The following is an 18,817-nucleotide window of genomic DNA, read 5'->3' on the forward strand; positions in this document are numbered from 1 at the left end:
GTCCTCCGACAGAGGACGCAGATATGCTCTCTGCCATGAATTCCAAAGTAGAGAGCGCCCTGAATCACCGGCGTCGACGGGCCGTGCTTCGCAACAACATCTTTTCCGAAGAGGCATTTAATGCTTTCAATTTGGGAGACGCATACATCCGGGCTGCTCAAGGCGGGCTTGCCCGGGCGACGGACCAGTATACCAAAGATATACGGGTAAGAAAGTTTGATAAGTATGTATAGCAGTAGCCCCTGAGACTTGAAACAGTTGGAACAACAGTTTTAAGTATCAATTTATGCGCAGGTTCTCGTACATAAGAATGAGAAATTGTCTCGGGAGCTAGAGGAGTGCAAGAACCAACCGAGGGCCACGGTTGCCAAGCTAGAGGAATCCCAGAAGGCCTCATCTGGTAACATTTATCTCGATTGTATGAAAATGTACCGGTTAGCAACTGGCTGGTATGACGAGTTTAATAGAAAATTCTGCAGATAACCCCGGAGTAAATCCGAAGGGCGGGCGGGATGACGAGTCGCATCTCCAGAGGCTGGCGAGCGCATTCTTACGCAAGTCAAGTAGGAGAAGAATACTCTCCAAGATGCCAATGTTCGGCTGGACGTGGAATTGACAGACGTCCGTGCGTAGCTGGCGGACTCCGTGAAGGAGAACAAAAGGCTTTGCCGCGGCATTTATGGTAAGTGCCTAGACGAACTGTAGCATAGTTCGGTGAGGAAGTATATTGAAAGAGTTTTGCTTGTAGGAATGCTGACGGGTCACCCTGAGGAGGAGATGCCCGCATCTGCAGGCGATTTACTGCAAGACCTCTCACAGCTGCACGAGCGAGCTCGGCAGGCGATGCAGGGCGTAGCGTAGGCCTTGTGGCCATCAAGCTTCCTGCCGAATGGCATGGGAGAGCTTGTGGACATGCTTCAAGGAGCATGGCGGCGCTTCCGACTGTGGAAGATGTCAGCCCGCCGGCAGGGTGCAAGGAAACCACGGGCTATGGTGAAGACGCGCTACACCAAGCCGGACCCGAACCATATGACCGAAGTCAGACCGGCAGGGCCAGATGGGCAAGAAATTCCTGTGAGTCTGGTATATGACCAGGTAGCGTTAGCCGCAAAGTATTCTCAACAGGATTGTAACCTAGATAGCCCATTGGATGGTATAGAGGAGGAATATAGTCAGTCCAAGTGACTGTGTAATTCAATGGATATAAGTAGCCCCTAGCCGGATTAAAATCATTTGTCATGGTGGACCTTTTCGCTTCAGCCCCCGGATCCTACAGTCCGGGGTGTGTCCGAATACCCCTCGGTTATACAAAACCGGAGTATGCGTGGAAACCAGGCGTAGGGGTCATAAGTGCTTGAACAGACAAGTACCCAACTAGTTATGTTATATTACATGGATAGTAAGAAACATCTTCCAGGGAGAATAGTTCCGTTAAGGGTTCCTTTCCCTGGGTAGGCATGCGACAAGGCACATGTCCAAACTGCGAACCATGGCGCAGGATACAAAACTTCTGGGGATTTATGTTATGATAAACGAAGACATATTGTGTTCACCGACCGAATATTCTCTTAAGGAAACTAGCTTTCGGCTTCACCCAGTCTGGTACACATCCGGCTGAACCGGCAGTAACAATCGCAGAGGTGCTCCCCTTATGCCCTAGCCGAATTAACGGGAACGTAGGGCATAAACACAGGAGCCAGGCAACCCAGCTTGGCCACATCTTAAGTCATATCGATGCATATAATGGTGAAGAAAAGGCACACATGGAAAACACATGTGTGATGGGCAAAAAGCCTTTTAGAGTAAGTTATGTTTAGCTTCCGTATAGGAAGCCCACAGGTATTGCTTACACACATAGTGCAGCTGGAGTAATCCGGAAGTCCGTACTGTATTAAATACTTTATGTGAAGAGAAAAGGATCGAAAAAGGAAGAGGGAGGGAGCATAATTAAAAAGGAGGAGGTAAGGAGACAAACACTGAGCTCGGCGCTAGGCGTAGAATCTCCGGAGTCTGGCCGCGTTCCATGGGTTCGGCTCGAGTCTGTTATCGGACGCATTACGTAAGCGGTACGCTCCTCCGGTGAGAACTTTGTCAATGACAAAGGGACCTTCCCACCTGGGTTTGAGCTTGTCCTTCTTCTTCTGCGGTAAGCGTAGAACGAGCTCGCCAATATTATAAGTTTTGGCCCGCACTTCTCTGATTTGGTATCGTCGAGCCTATTGCTGATAGAATGCGGAACGGGCCTTAGCGACATCGCGCTCCTCCTCTAGGGCGTCCAAGTTATCTTGCTGATGTAACTCGGCTTCCTTCTCTTCGTACATGCGTACGCGTGAAATCATGTATTATGTCGCAGGGTAGTACTGCTTCCGCGCCATACACCATAAAAAATGGTGTATATCCAGTGGTGCGATTTGGCATGATCCGCAGCCCCCAGAGCACGGAGTCGAGCTCCTCGACCCAATGAGTGTCCGACTCTGTCAAGGATCGCACTAGTTTGGGTTTGATGCCGCTCATGATGAGACCGTTTGCCCGTTCGACCTGGCCATTTGTTTGAGGATGGTAGACGGAAGCATAGTCAAGCTTAATGCCCATTTTGCCGCACCAAGCTTTCACTTCATTGGCTGTGAAATTTGGGCCATTATCGGTGATGATGCTATGGGGGACACCGTATCGGTGTACGACCCCGGATATAAAGTCTATTACTGGTCCGGATTCGGCTGTTTTCACTGGTTTGGCTTCTATCCATTTGGTGAACTTATCTACCATGACCAATAAGTATTTTTTCTTGTGGCTTCCCCCTTTAAGGGGTCCAACCATATCCAGTCCCCAGACCGCGAAGGGCCAAGTTATGGGGATTGTTTGGAGAGCGGTAGGGGGCATATGACTCTGATTGGCAAAGAGCTGGCTACCGACGGAGTGTTGGACAAGGTCCTGTGCGTCTGCTCGGGCCGTAGGCCAATAGAAACCTGTACGGAAGGCCTTGCTAACTAGTGCTCGAGCCGCGGCATGGTGCCCGCCCAGTCCGGCATGGATTTCAGCCAAGAGCTGCCGCCCTTCCTCTTCGGAGATGCACCTTTGGAGCACTCCGGTCGCACTTTTCTTATAGAGTTCCCCTTCATGGACTTTGTAAACTTTAGAACGTCGGACGATGCAGCGTGCTTCATTTTGATCTTTGGGGAGCTCCTGCCTATTTAGGTAGGCCAAGAAAGGCCCAGTCCACGGGGCGATGACAGCCATTATTTTGTGGGCTGACGATGTTATTTCGGTGGTAGAGCCTCCGATTATGTCTGATAGTTCGGAATCTGGGGATGTATTCGGATCCGTGCTGGTATTGCTGGACTCCCCTTCCCATACCATGGATGGCTTGAACAGCCTTTCCAGGAATATGTTAGATGGGACAGGGTCACGTTTAGCGCCGATGCGGGCAAGGATATGTGCCGCTTGATTGTTTTCTCGAGCCACATGGTGAAATTCGAGCTCCTCGAACCGAGCTGACATTTTAAGGACAGCATTACGGTAGGCGGCCATTTTCGGATCCTTGGCATCAAAGTCTCCGTTTATTTATGATATTGCGAGGTTTGAATCCCCGCGCACCTCTAGGCGTTGAATGCCCATAGAGACTGCCATCCGAAGACCATGCAACAGAGCCTCATATTCGGCTGCATTGTTGGAGTCTGTGTATAATATTTGGAGGATGTATTGGACCGTTTCTCCGGTGGGGGACGTCAGGACTACGCCTGCTCCCAATCCGGCCAGCATTTTAGAGCCGTCGAAGTGCATGATCCAGTTAGAGTACGTGCCATACTCTTTAGGGAGTTCGGCTTCCGTCCATTCGGTGACAAAGTCAGCTAATACTTGCGACTTGATAGCCCGCCGAGGCTTGTATGTTATGTCGAACGGAAGGAGCTCGATGGCCCATTTAGCGATCCGGCCCGTGGCATCGCGGTTATTTATTATATCATTTAGTGGTACTTCGGAGGCCACCGTCATCGAACACTCTTGAAAGTAGTGTCATAGCTTTCGGGATGCCATGAAGACCGCGTATGCTCATTTTTGATAGTGTGGGTATCGGTATTTGCATGGGGTGAGGACCGTGGATACGTAAGAAACCGGCTTCTATAGCGGGAATTTGTATCCGTCAACCTCTCGTTCGACGACGAGTACTGCGCTTACAACTTGGTGCGTTGTAGCTATGTACAGCAGCATAGGTTCGCCGATATTTGGCGTTGTTAGGACTGGATTATTGGCCAATAAGGTCTTTATTTCATTGAGTCCGGCCGTGGCTGCATCTATCCACACGAAGTGTCCGGTGTGCCGAAGAAGGCGGTAAAGCGGTAATGCCTTTTCTCCTAACCTGGAGATAAAGCGGCTCAAAGCAGCCACACATCCAGCTAGTTTCTGGATGTGTTTGAGGTCTATTGGTATAGCCATCTGCGACAAAGCTCGGATTTTTGCCGGATTAGCTTCAATTCCTCTATTGGAAACGATGAAGCCTAGAAGTTTTCCACAGGGGACGCCGAAAACGCATTTCTCTGGATTCAACTTGATGTCGTATGTTCGGAGGTTGTCGAACGTAAGCCTCAAGTCATCTATTAGGGTTTCGACGTGTCTTGTTTTTATGACTACGTCGTCCACGTATGCCTCCACTGTTTTCCCGATTTGCTTTTCCAGGCATGTTTGAATCATGCGTTGATAGGTTGCGCCGGCATTCTTAAGCCCGAAAGGCATAGTGTTGAAACAGAAAGGGCCATACGGTGTTATGAAAGCTGTTGCAGCTTGGTCGGACTCTGCCATCTTTATTTGATGGTATCCAGAGTATGCGTCGAGGAAACACAGTGAGTCATGTCCTGCTGTGGCATTGATGATTTGATCGATGCGAGGGAGGGGAAAGGGATCCTTGGGGTAAGCCTTGTTGAGGTCTTTGAAGTCGACGCATAGGCTCCAGGATTTGTCCTTCTTTGGTACCATTACCGAGTTCGCCAGCCAATCCGGATGCTTGATATCTCTGATGAATCCGGCCTCAAGTAGCTTGGCTAGCTCTTCCCCCATGGCCCGCCGTTTGGGCTCTGAAAATTGACTTAGGGTCTGTTTAATAGGTTTGTATCCCTTTAGTATGTTAAGGCTATGTCCGGCCAATCCGCGCGGGATGCCTGGCATATCCGATGGGTGCCAGGCAAAAACGTCCCAATTCTCGCGTAAGAAGTCTCGCAGTGCGGCGTCCATAGTGGGGCTCAACTGTGTCCCGATGGAAGCTGTCTTCGTGGGGTCCGTAGGGTGGACTTGGAATTTGACTATCTCATCTGCGGGTTTAAATGAGGTGGACTTGGGTCGCTTGTCGAGTATCATGTTGTCCCTGTCCACGGTGGTGCGCAGTGTTGTTAATGCTTCTGCTGCTAGGGCTTCGGACAGTGCTTCCAAGGCTAGTGCTGCAGTTTTGTTTTTGGCGCGGAGTGCGACGTCCGGATCACTAGCTAGAGTGATGATTCCATTGGGTCCGGGCATTTTAAGCTTCATGTACCCGTAATGGGGTATAGCTTGAAAGCTTGCAAATGCGTCCCGCCCTCGAAGGGCGTGGTATCCGCTGCTGAAAGGAGCCACTTGGAATGTGATTTCTTCGGACCTGTAATTCTCTGGGGTGCCGAATACCACATCGAGTGTGATTTTCCCCGCACACCGTGCTTCCCGACTAGGGATAATTCCCCTGAAGGTTGTGCCGCTTTGTTCAATGCGGCTTTTGTCATTTTCCATCTTCCTGAGTGTTTCTTCGTATATCAAGTTTAATCTGCTTCCGCCGTCCATGAGTACTTTAGTGAGCCAAAAGCCGTCCACTATTGGGCTAAGGACCAGAGCGGCTGGTTCCCGGATGGTCTGGAATTGGGGTTCGTCACTGGCATTGAAAGTTATAGCAGTGTCGTTCCACGGATTTATTTTGCCACATGGCAGATTTCAGCGGAGCTTCGATGAGCTCGCTTGCGCCTATTGTTTGAGGCGAAGGTCTCGGAGACTGTTAGTACCGTATTGTGTTCCTTGGTGGGATGTTGCTCTGCTTTATGGCTCTCGAGGAGATCCTCGCCACTTTTTGCTACCTCCCGGAGTATCCAACATGCCCTAAGGCTATGGGTTGGTGTTGCGTCCGGCGTACTGTGAAGCTTACATGGCCCATTGAGCCATCCTTCCAACACGGTTCCATGCCCTCGGGCGGGTTTCGACTTCTTGGGAATTGGATCGGCCGACTTTCGAGAGTTCGACCGTTTAGTTCAGACAAAGGTTCTGGTGAGTGCCGTACTATCCCAAAATTCCATTTGGGTTTTCCAGGCGCTTTCCATCGCACAGTACTTCTGTACTATGGTTGCCAAGTCCGCAAAGTTTATTATGTCACGACGGCTTATAGCATTAAGGAGTCCTTTGTTCGTGCAGTTTTTGCAGAAAAGTGAGACTACGTCCTCCTCGTGGCAGCCCTTGACCTTGTTAAGCGTAAGGAGGAATCTGGCCCAGTAACGATGTACTGTCTCCTGGGGCTCTTGCCTGATGCGGGAGAGACGGTTTAAGTCCGGGTGGGTGTTGTTGGCTGAATCCAGATTTTGATCCGGTCTAACACCCTAGGGCAAGGGAGGCTCCGATCCCGACAGCTCAGGATCCGGAGTGTTGCCCAATCTCTTCGACCCAATGCCCGATTCTAAGTCCGGGACCCGGGTCATGTCTTCCTTTGAGTCGGTGCTTGATCCACAGAGTTTGGCGATCCGTACATAATTCGTCCTCAGAGTTGAGGGGCAACCCGTGTGTGGTTCCCCCACTACCGCTATCTCATGGGTGGCCGGCGGGGATCTAATGTCCCTTTGGTCAGGTTTAAGCCCAATCCGGTCATAGTCCGTAGCGACTCCCAAAGCGGCGACGCAATCCAAGAGCTCATTAAGAGAGGAGAGCTTTATCGGATCCATCTGTTCGGCAAGCTCCAAATTGATACGAAGGTTATGCATGATGACCCGAGAGGCCATCGTTGGTGCGACAGCCAATGGGGCGGCCATAATGAAGACGCCAAGTCGGAGAATTTGGCCTACAGCCAGCGCTCCTCCAGAGATGATGTCATCCTTGACAACGAGGCGAGCCATCAAGCCTTGCAGCGATGACACAGAGGAACTCTCAATGAAAGCACCAATGTCGGTGTCAAAACCGGCGGATCTCGGGTAGGGGGTCCCGATTTGTGCATCTTAGGCTGATGGTAATAGGAAGCAAGGGACACAATGTTTACCCAGGTTCGGGCCCTCTCGATGGAGGTAAAACCCTAGTTCCTGCTTGATTAATATTGAAGATATGAGTAGTACAAGAGTAGATCTACCACGAGACCATAGAGGCTAAACCCTAGGAGCTAGCCTATGATGGTATGAATGTAATTGTGATCGGCCTTCTAAGGACCATCCTCTTCAGTTTATATAGACACCGGAGAGGGCTAGGGTTTACATGGAGTCAGTTACAAGGAAGGAAATATAATATCTGGATCGCCAAGCTTGTCTTCCACGCAAAGGAGAGTCCCATCTGGACACGAGCCGGAGTCTTGAGTCTTGTATCTTCCCGCTTCAATAGTCCGGACGATGTATATAGTCCGGCTGTCAGGATACCCCCTAATCCAGGACTCCCTCACCCACCATCGCTTCTCTATAGCTCGTAGGTTCATTGTTGTCTAGCAACATGGCCTCCAAGACATGATTACGTACCACTCTGAAGTAGTACGCGTCCTTGTCGTCCTACGAGGTTTGGTAGTGACTTGATCTGAAGTTTCATGATCACTATCATTAGCTTCCACTTCAATTGGTGTAGGCGCCACAAGAACAACTTCCTATGCCCTACTACACACTGGTTGAAGTGATGGTTCAATAACCTTATCAAGTCTCCACCATCCTCCCACTCAATTCTTTCGAGAGAAACTTTTCCTCTAGAAAGGACCCGTTTCTAGAAACAATCACTTTTGCTTCCGGATCTGAAATAGGAGGTATACCCAATTGTTTTTGGGTGTCCTATGAAGATGCATATATCCTCTTTGGGTTCGAGTTTATCTGTCTGAAACCTTTTCACATAAGCGTCGCAGCCCCAAACTTTTAAGAAACGACAGCTTATATTTCTCTAAACCATAGTTCATACGCTGTCATCTCAACGGAATTATGTGGTGCCCTATTTAAAGTGAATGTGGTTGTCTCTAATGCTTAACCCATAAACAATAGTGGTAATTCGATAAGAGACATCATGGCATGCACCATATCCAATAGGGTGTAGTTATGACGTTCGAACACACCATCACACTATGGTGTTCCAGGCGGCATTAGTTGTGAAACAATTTCCACAATGTCTTAATTGTGTACCAAACACGCAACTCAGATATTCATCTTTGTGATCATATCATAGACATTTTATCCTTTTGTCACGACGATCTTCAACTTCACTCTGAAATTACTTGAACCTTTCAATAATTTAGACTTTTGTTTCATCAAGTAAATACACTTGGCACCTACTCAAATCATCTGTGAAGTAAGAACATAATGATATCCACTGCGTGCCTCAGCACTCATTGGACTACACACATCAAAATGTATTACTTCCAACAAGTTGCTTTATTGTTCCATTTCACTGAAAACGAGGCCTTTCAGTCATCTTGCCCATGTGGTATGATTTGCATGTCTCAAGTGATTAAAAATTAGGAGAGTCCAAATGATCCATCTGCATGGAGTTTCTTCATGCGTATATACCAATAGACATGGTTCGCATGTCTCAATCTTTTCAAAAACGAGTGAGTCCAAAGATCCATCAACATGGAGCTTCTTCATGCGTTTTATACCAATATGACTCGCCACAAGTATGTGCTACTATCATTACTATCTTATATCTTTTGACATGAACATGTGTATCACTACGATCGAGATTCAATAAACCATTCATTTTAGGTGCAAGACCATTGAAGGTATTATTCAAATAAACGGAGTAACCATTATTCTCCTTAAATCAATAACCGTATTGCGATAAACATAATCCAATCATGTCTATGCTCAACGCAAACACCAAATAACAATTATTTAGGTTTAACACCGATCTCGATGGTAGAGGGAGCGTGCGATGTTTGATCACATCAACCTTGGAAACACTTCCAACACTTATTGTCACCTCGCCTTTAGCTAGTCTCCGTTTATTACGTAGCCCTTTTATTTCAAGTTACTAACACTTAGCAACCGAACCGGTATGTAATACCCTGGTGCTACTAGGAGTACTATTAAAGTACACATTAATATAATGCATATCCAATATACTTCTGTCGACCTTGCCAGCCTTCTCATCTATCTAGTATCTAGGGTAGTTCTGCTTCAGTGACTGTTTCCCTTATTACAGAAGCACTTAGTCCCGGGTTTGGGTTCAACTTTGGGTTTCTTCACTAGAGCAGCAACTGATTTACCATTTCATGAAGTATCCCTTCCTGCCCTTGCCCTTCTTGAAACTAGTGGTTTTACTAACCATCAACAATTGATGCTCCTACTTGATTTCTACTTTCGCGGCGTCAAATGTCGTGAATAGCTCAAGGATCATCATATCTATCCCTGATATGTTATAGTTCATCACGAAGCTCTAGTAGCTTGGTGGCAGTGACTGTGGAGAAACATCACTATCTCATCTGGAAGATTAACTCCCACTCGATTCAAGTGATTGTAGTACTCAGACAATCTGAGCACATGCTCAACGATTGAGATTTTCTCCCTTAGTTTGTAGGCTAAGAAACTCGTCAGAGGTCTCATGCCTCTTGATGTGCGCACTAGCCTGAAATCCCAATTTCAGCCCTTGGAACATCTCATATGTTCCGCGATGTTTCAAAATCATCTTCGGCGCCTCAATTCTAAACCATTTAACATTACTGAACTATCACGTAGTCATCAAAACGTGTATGTCAGATGCTTGCAACATCTACAGACGACGTTCGAGGTTCAGCACACCGAGCGGTGCATTAAGGACATAAGCCTTCTGCGCAGCAATGAGGACAATCCTCAGTTTACAGACCCAGTCCGCATAATTGCTACTATCAACTTTCAACTAAATTTTCTCTAGGAACATATCTAAAACAGTAGAACTAAAGTGCGAGCTTACGACATAATTTGCAAAGACCTTTTGACTATGTTCATGATAATTAAGTTCATCTAATCAAATTATTTAATGAACTCCCACTCAGATAGACATCCCTCTAGTTATCTAAGTGATACACGATCCGAGTCAACTAGGCCATGTACGATCATCACGTGAGACGGACTAGTCATCATCGGTGAACATCTTCATGTTGATCGTATCTACTATACGACTCATGTTCGACCTTTCGGTCTCTTGTGTTCCGAGGCCATGTCTATACATGCTAGGCTCGTCAAGTCAACCTAAGTATTTCGCGTGTGTAAATCTGGCTTACACCCGTTGTATGTGAACGTTAGAATCTATCACACCCGATCATCACGTGGTGCTCCAAAGCAACGAACTTTCGCAATGGTGCACAGTTAGGGGGAACACTTTCTTGAAATTTTAGTGAGGAATCATCTTATTTATGCTACCGTCATTCTAAGCAAATAAAATGTAAACATGACAAACATCATATGCAAATCATAAAGTGACATGATATGGGCAATATCATCTTGCGCCTTTGATCTCCATCTCGAGGCACAGCATGATCACCTTCGTCACCGGCATGACACCATGATCTCCATCATCATGATCTCCATCATCGTGTCTTCATGAAGTTGTCTCGCCATCATCTTACTCCTACTACTATGGCTAATGGTTTAGCAATAAAGGAAAGTAATTACATGGCATTATTCAATGACACGCAGGTCATACAATAAATTAAGACAACTCCTATGGCTCCTGACGGTTGTCATACTCATCGACATGCAAGTCGTGATTCCTATTATAAGAACATGATCAATCTCATACATCACATATCATTCATCACATTCTTTTTGGCCATATCACATCACATAGCATACCCTGCAAAAACAAGTTAGACGTCCTCTAATTGTTGTTGCATGTTTTACGTGGCTGCTACGCGTTTCTAGCAAGAATGTTTCTTACCTACGCAAAGCCACAACGGTGATATGTCAATTGCTATTTACCCTTCATAAGGACCCTTTTCATCGAATCCGATCTGAATAAAGTGGGAGATACTGGCACCCGCTAGCCACCTTATGCAACAAGTGCATGTCAGTCGGTGGAACCTGTCTCATGTAAGTGTACGTGTAAGGTCGGTCTGGGCCGCTTCATCCCACAATACCGCCGAAACAAGATAGGACTAGTAACGGTAAGCAAATTGAACATGCTAACGCCCACAACTACTTGTGTTCTGTTGGAAATATGCCCTAGAGGCAATAATAAAATGGTTATTATTATATTTCTTTGTTCATGATAATAGTCTATTATTCATGCTATAATTGTGTTATCCGGAAATCGTAATACACGTGTGAATACATAGACCACAACATGTTCCTAGTAAGCCTCTAGTTGACTAGCTCGTTGATCAACAGATAGTCATGGTTTCCTGACTATGGGCATTGGATGTCATTGATAACGGGATCACATCATTAGGAGAATGATGTGATGGACAAGACCCAATCCAAAGCATAGCTCAAAGATCGTGTAGTTCGTTTAGCTAGAGCTTTTCCAAATGTCAAGTATCATTTCCTTAGACCATGAGATTGTGCGACTCTCGGATACCGTAGGAGGGCTTTGGGTGTGCCAAACTTCACAAAGTAACTAGGTGACTATAAAGGTGCACTACGGGTATCTCCGAAAGTATCTGTTGGGTTGGCACGAATCGAGACTGGGATTTGTCACTTCGTATTGCGGAGAGGTATCTCTGGGCCCACTCGGTAATGAATCATCATAATGAGGTCAATGTGACCAAGTGTCTGGTCACGGGATCATGCATTACGGTATGAGTAAAGTGACTTGCTGGTAACGAGATTAAACGAGGTATTGGGATACCGACGATCGAATCTCGGGCATGTAACGTACCGATTGACAAAGGGAATTGTATACGGGATTGATTGAATCCTCGACATTGTGATTCATCCGATGAGATCATCGAGGAGCATGTGGGAGCCAACATGGATATCCAGATCCCACTGTTGGTTATTGACCGGAGAGGCGTCTCGGTCATGTCTGCGTGTCTCCCGAACCCGTAGGGTCTACACACTTAAGGTTCGGTGATGCTAGGGTTGTAGAGATATGAGTATGCAGTAAAACGAAAGTTGTTCGGAGTCCCGGATGTCACGAGGAGTTCCGGAATGGTCCGGAGGTAAAGAATTATATATAGGAAGTGAAGTTTCGGCCATCAGGAAAGTTTCGGGGGTTACCGGTATTGTACCGGGACCACCGGAAGGGTCCCGGGGGTCCACCGGGTGGGGCCACCTATCCCGGAGGGCCCCATGGGCTGAAGTGGGAGGGGAACCAGCCCCTGGTGGGCTGGTGCGCCCCCCTTGGGCCCCCCCTGCGCCTAGGGATGGAAACCTTAGGGGTGGGGGGGCGCCTCCACTTGCCTTTCGAGGTGTGGTACTTTGTAAAGCAAGTACCACCTAGGCTCCTCCTTTCGAGGTGAAAATTTGTGAAGACGGTCTTCTTAGTAACTGATCATCCTCAGCCAAAACTCACGCCCATTAGCCATGTGCATTTCCTGTACCGCAAATCAAACACTTGGCTGCTTATTCATGTTTGAGCATCGATCGGTCTCCTCGTGAGAATCTTATGTTGTGATTTTCTTCCTAGCACCTACCTGGGGAGTGCCCAACCCACTAGACATGCCTAGGCTACCAAGAACACATGGCAACGCCACGGTTACGCGGTGACCACGCGGCGGGCATGCGAGCTTACGCGCTCTAGAGTTGGGGCCCTCGGCCACCGTCCAAACCTCGATGTCTTGCCATCAAACCATGTATTTCTGATTAAATAGATACTTATTTACCTAGTAATGATTTTTGGAAACAATAAAGAGCAAACTATGAGGCAGGTGCAGTTCAAATTTGACCCACTTCCAACTGAATCGATGGGAATTTGTCTTTTTCAGCAGAGGTGGATCAAAAAATTTGACACCCAACCATTTTGTCAATTGTGCATTAAATATGGCCTAGTATTTTATAAAATTGATTAGGTCCAATTTTGCAACAAATATATGGTATGTCCTTCACAAAAAAAACTCATTTCAGGCACTCAAAAAATGGAAAATGGTTTTTTTGTCCAAAGAAAATGAAAACTTCCTTTGGCAACATTGTTTGACATTCCAATATGCACCCTTGTGCACAATATGAGATCATTTGAGCAAACTATGCCATGAATGTGGCCATAAGATTGATCATTTGGCTTGAAAGCCATGAATCTTCACACTTGACAGCTCATTTCTGAGAACACTTTTTTCAAATAATTACCGTATTACAAGTTTATTATTTTTCGTGGAAACTTGGTCACATATAATGACACAATGCGAAGGTTTTCCAATTTTTTGATTTTTTTTGAATTTTTTATGCCCGTTTCAAAATGCGGTCAAAACGGCGGGCTTGACTGTTCCTAGCTAGTTGTTGAATCTTGGATTTTTTTGGTGTTTCTCTGATTAAATAGATACTTATGTACCTAGAAATGATTTTTGGAAAAAATAAAGAGCAAACTATGAGGCAGCTACAATTCAAATTTGACCCGTTTGCAGCTGAATCGACGGCAATTTGTCTTTTTCACCAGAGGTGGGTCAAAACATTTTTCACCCAACCATTTGGTCAATTGTGCATTATATATGTCCTAGTGTTTTATAAAATTGATTTGGTCCATTTTTGCAACAATTATTTGGTAGGTCCTTAAAAAAAAAACCTCCTTTTGGGCACTCGATAAATAGAAAATGAATTTTCCGTGCAAAGAAAATGAAAACTTACTTAGGCAACATTGTTTGGAATTCCAAGATGCACCCTTGTGCACAATATGAGATCATTTGAACAAACTATTCCATGAATGTGGCCATAAGATTGATCATTTGGCTTGAAAGCCATGAGTCTTCACGCATGATAGCTCATTTCTGAGAACACTTTTTTTCAAATAATTACCATATTACAAGTTTATTATTTTTCCTGGAAACTTGGTCACATCTAATGACACAATGCGAAGGTTTTCCAATTTTTTTATTTTTTTTGAATTTTTTATGCCCGTTTCAAAATGCGGTCAAAACGGCGGGCTTGACCGTTCCTAGCTAGTGGTTGAATCTTGGAATTTTTTTGGTGTTTCTCTGATTAAATAGATACTTATGTACCTAGAATTGATTTTTGGAAAAAATAAATAGCAAACTATGAGGCAGCCGCAGTTCAAATTTGACCCGCTTCCAGCTGAATTGGCGGGAATTTGTCTTTTTCACCAGAGGTGGATTAAAACTTTTTACACCCAACCATTTGGTTAATTGTGCATTAAATATGGCCTAGTAAAAAAATTGATTTGGTATAATTTTGCAACAAATATTTGGTAGGTTCTTCACAAAAAAACCTCATTTGGGGCACTCGGAACATGGAAAATGATTTTTTTCATCCAAAAAATGAAAACTTCCTTAGGCAATATTGTTTGCCATTACAATATGCACCCTTGTGCACAATACGAGATCATTTGAACAAACTATGCCATGAATGTGGCCATAAGATTTATCATTTGGTTTGAAAGCCATTGATCTCCACACATGATAGCTCGTTTCTGAGAACACTTTTTTAAAATAATTACCATATTACAAGTTTATTATTTTTCCTGGGAAGTTGGCCACATATAATGACACAATGCGAAGGTCTCCCAATTTTTTGAATTTTTTTGAATTTTTTATGCCCGTTTCAAAATGCGGTCAAAACGGCGGGAATGACCGTTCCTAGCTAGTGGTTGAATCTTGGAATTTTTTTGGTGTTTCTCTGATTAAATAGATACTTATGTACCTAGAAATGATTTTTGGAAAAAAATAAAGAGCAAACTACAAGGCAGCTACAGTTCAAATTTGACCCGCTTCCAGCTGAATCGGTGGATATTTGTCTTTTTCACGTGAGGTGGATAAAAGCTTTGGACACTCAACTATTTGGTCAGTTGTGCATTATATATGGCCTATTATTTTAGAAAATTGATTTGGTAAAGTTTTACAACAAATATATAGTATGTCCTTCACAAAAAAACTCATTTTGGACACTTTACAAATGGAAAATGATTTAAAAAACTAATTTCTCCTAACTCTTTTAAAAGATATTTGTCTTATTTGGATTTGTCATTATTCCTAAAAACTAAGGTCAAATTTGATGAAACATGAGAAGGTATTTTATTTTTATTTTTATTTTTCAGATCATAAAATAGCCAATATGATTTAGCACCTTACTTTTAGTCGATTACGACCAAGATGGTCAAAAAATGTAGTACTGGTATACTGCGTTCTGATTGGTCCTGGAGCATCTGACGCGGATCGTGCCTAATCACCGTCGGATGCTCCTGGATCCAACGGCCCGCCTGTCTCACCCACGTCGCCCAACCCACAACCCGCACTCCCTCCCACGCACCCAACCGCACCCAACCCCTCGTGCCCACTCGCCTCTCTCTCTCTCTCTTGAACCCTAGCGCTCCACTCCTCCCTGGCCGCCGCCACCTCCGGCACCCTCTGTCCGGCGAGATCCATATGGATCGATCCCCTCCAATCCGCACCACCTCCGGCGCCCTCTGTCCAGCAAGATTTATATGGATCGATTCCCTCCATCCCTCCAACCCATGACTCCTCCTCCTCTCCTCCTCTCTGGATCTCTGGATCGACCCAACCACTTCTCCCCCAATCCCGGCCTCCTCCATGCCGAGCTGAGAGACACTCCCCACTTCCAGCCGAAACCCTAGCCTGAGACCCCTTCCTCCTCGATGGCCAACCCCTCCATGGCGGCCGGCGGCAGGGTGCCCTTGGCGGAGGGGGTCCGCGCCGTCGGGACCCAGATCCGCAACCGCATCCGCGTGGCGCATGTCGATCGCGTGGCTGCGGCCCTGGCGACGTGATGGTAGCGTCGGCCCTGGCAGCGTTGGAGGCGGCGAGCCAGCCCCTGAGAAACCGCGAGATCCTCGGCACCGTGGGCACCACCGTGGCGGTGCTAAGCACCACCGATGCCGATGGGGTCCAACGAGGTAGACAAGCCGCTGCGGTGGATCGGTGCATCGTTCGAGCAGCTCGCAGCCGTCGCCAAGCCGCACCAGCAGCCCGCGATGGCGGCGGGGGACTTCTCGCGTGGCTGCTCCAACGTATCCGTCCTCTTCGGCTGCCTCGGCATCGCCTTCAAATTTGCCTTGATGGACCACGTCGCCAAGGCAAGCGGCCGCTCCTCAGCCCCCCTCTCCTCCTCCGCTACCTGCTCTGCTGTTCGGTATGCTACTTCATTGTGCTTGTACTGTATGTGGTAAAATTTATGGTGATTCCTTCCTGGGACATTGATTTAGTTGTGTGAAGCTGAGAGGTTTGGGATGAACTGACCATTGCTTGTTCAATCAGTAAATTCTTCAGTGTTCTTGGCTTCTTAGTACATGCACATTGAGTACATGCACATTCACATTTATTGTATCTGAATTGTATCAACTTGCCAGTTAGCTAATTACTAAAATCATGTGCACATAACTATGTGAAGTTGATGTTCAACCATTACATGTGATAACTAGGAAGCATATTTTTATCAGTGGACTGATATTTCTTTTCTTGCTTTTGTTTGCAAAATTAGGTGATCATGGTAGCCTTGTTTTCTTTAGTGTTAAAAACGTACTAGGCTGCAGTTTTTTAGTGTGCCATCTTTATATGTGTCTTTCAAGTGAACAAACTATGCTAAAGGTAGATCAGGACTTTCATCTGAAGTTGAATTCTATCTTGGGTCTGATCTTTTGAATGAAAAGTTTTAGTTAGAAATACACTGCTTTCTATCTGAAGGGGTGTATAACTGTGTTGTATGACGTTGTTAGTTTTTGATGTACAAAATTTTGGTAGGTATTCTAGGCTGATGATTGTTGGGACTCTATAGTTATTGAATGGATTTGCTAGCAACAAGGTGCCAGGCACAATTTACTGGTTATGAGAAGACTATATTGTGTTATTGTGATATTCAATTTATAGAATTGACTATGTTCTGTTTTTGCTTCAGGTAAACCAAGGTTTTGCTCATGGCTCGTACTAAGCAGACTGCTCGTAAGTCCACTGGAGGAAAGGCTCCTAGGAAGCAGCTAGCCACCAAGGTTTGTGACTGCAATATTGATAGTTTACCTATGCCATGTCTTTATTTATGGTTTAGGTAAATTGAACTGGGTATAATTTGAACCTCAACCTTCATTGCCAGCTTATGACCAGATATCCTACTGATGTATATTGACTATCATGGTATTATTGTTAATTTGACCATGTGCTCTACTTTGCTTTTTGACAGGCTGCCCGTAAGTCTGCTCCCACAACTGGAGGAGTGAAGAAGCCTCACCATTACCGCCCTGGAACTGTTGCTCTTCGGTGTGTAAAATCTTCCAACCTACTCTAGCATGTGTTATAGTTTTGTTTTGAAGTATTCTCAAATGAGTAAATTTTGTGCTTGACTTTGCAGTGAGATCCGCAAGTACCAAAAGAGCACGGAGCTGCTCATCAGGAAGCTTCCATTCCAGAGGCTTGTTAGGGAGATTGCCCAGGACTTCAAGGTGATCAATCAACTTGTGCACTACATTGTGATGCTCCTGTTGTGTCAACTCTTATAGTATGATGAATCAAGTAAACTAAAAGCACCATCCTGTTCTGTCTGTGCAGACTGACCTCCGCTTCTAGAGCCATGCGGTGTTGGCCCTTCAGGAGGCTGCAGAGGCCTACCTGGTGGGTCTCTTCGAGGATCCGTGGCGAGAGGGCTTAAGGTGCTTGCTTTGCATGTGGGAATGGCTCTGGCGGGCATCTGTGTCTGCTTTTGCTGCTGTTTTTAGTGATTGCTTGGAACTGCTAGCTCTAATTTAACTTACTTCTCGTTCCCCTGTTTCTGCTGTCACTATTCCCATGGAAATTTAGGTAACTATAGTAATATTGTACAAGAAACATCATTGCATTACAAGTTGGGTTTGAATCTACTTGTGAGCAACTGGGTGCGCCCATTCTAGAAATATGATATGTAGATTTGCTTCACAGAACTGATGATGATGCACGTATTTGGAACAGTCCAGTCCATTCTCACAAACAATTAAGTCCAGAGCTCACACCTCTCTGTTGATGATGCATGCACATTCCAGTTAAAGAATAACACATGATTAATTAATTCTTCGGCTCTTCTAGCCGTGCTTCTTACTCTAGGTTCCAAGTAGAGATTCCTATATATGTATACTTGCTTTGCTACCGATTCCTAACTCTGTCTGTCTGTTTTGGAACTGTAAAATGCAGTGATGCCAAACATCGCCTCTGCTTCAACTGATTAATTTTCTGCGTGCCAAACAGAGCCTGTGATGTTATCAAAATATTTGCTACTCTTAATGGGTTTATCCCACTTGATGATCTTAACCACCAAGATCTCTGAGGCTCTTATTTCTAGTCTAATGTTATCAGTACAGTACATCCGCTGTTTGCATGATAGATACATATATGTGGCATCAATTTGTCGTTGGATATTGCTGGAAACTAGCTATGTCACATCAATTTCTTGGTTGTCTAGTTTGTTATGTCACATCAATTATATGCTTTTTCTGAGATTGTGTTTTAGCTACTGCCACTGTGACCTGTTGTAGATTTTAGTTATCAATTACAACAAAGCATTCTTATATTCCAGACTTGATCTTACTA

General features: G+C 45.5%; 1 non-coding gene and 1 pseudogene across 1 annotated transcript; both read left to right on the forward strand.

Moving 5' to 3' along the window:
* The first annotated feature begins 16,242 nt into the window (after window positions 1-16,242).
* On the forward strand, window positions 16,243-18,554 carry LOC119282720 (annotated as a pseudogene).
* LOC119282894 lies at window positions 18,476-18,558 on the forward strand. Its single transcript, XR_005138925.1, has one exon. It is a non-coding gene; the product is annotated as a small nucleolar RNA SNORD24 (small nucleolar RNA).
* Window positions 18,559-18,817: the final 259 nt, after the last annotated feature.

Source organism: Triticum dicoccoides, chromosome 3B (genome assembly GCF_002162155.2).
Source record: "Triticum dicoccoides isolate Atlit2015 ecotype Zavitan chromosome 3B, WEW_v2.0, whole genome shotgun sequence".
Classification (NCBI taxonomy): domain Eukaryota; kingdom Viridiplantae; phylum Streptophyta; class Magnoliopsida; order Poales; family Poaceae; genus Triticum; species Triticum dicoccoides.